This window comes from Myotis brandtii, unplaced genomic scaffold (genome assembly GCF_000412655.1).
Source record: "Myotis brandtii unplaced genomic scaffold, ASM41265v1 scaffold889, whole genome shotgun sequence".
In the NCBI taxonomy this organism is placed as follows: domain Eukaryota; kingdom Metazoa; phylum Chordata; class Mammalia; order Chiroptera; family Vespertilionidae; genus Myotis; species Myotis brandtii.
The window spans coordinates 437770-438142 of NW_005371640.1; the positions used below are offsets into that span (position 1 = coordinate 437770).

The window sequence follows — 373 nt, forward strand, 5'->3', positions numbered from 1 at the left end:
AGAGGGAGAGGGGTGGGGGGGACAGAGAGAGAGAGAGAGGAACAGAAACATCAATCAGTTGTCTTCCATACATGCCGACTGGGAATCGAACCCACAACCTTTCAGTGCATAGGATGACACTCGAGCAACTGAGCCACTCCAGCCAGGCCAGAGTCCTTTTTTTAAAAAGCTGGGCAATTGAAGTGTTTGGTGACTTGTCAGTGAGTGAGAATGCAAAGTGATATGTGCACGTACATGAGTCCATCATCTCTTGAACTAGTTCTTGTAGGGATGGGGGCAATGCAGCCAGTGAGGAGGATAATAAGGATGCAGACGGTACAGCCAATACAATCATTTTTTGTGTCCATGCAAAAAATGGACACATTTTTTGTCC

The 373-nt window shown here is 46.6% G+C and overlaps 1 protein-coding gene across 1 annotated transcript in view; it reads left to right on the plus strand.

Moving 5' to 3' along the window:
* Positions 1 to 373, plus strand: part of FUNDC2 (FUN14 domain containing 2) — an 8417-nt gene that overhangs the window by 2685 nt on the left and 5359 nt on the right. The window lies entirely within an intron of this gene.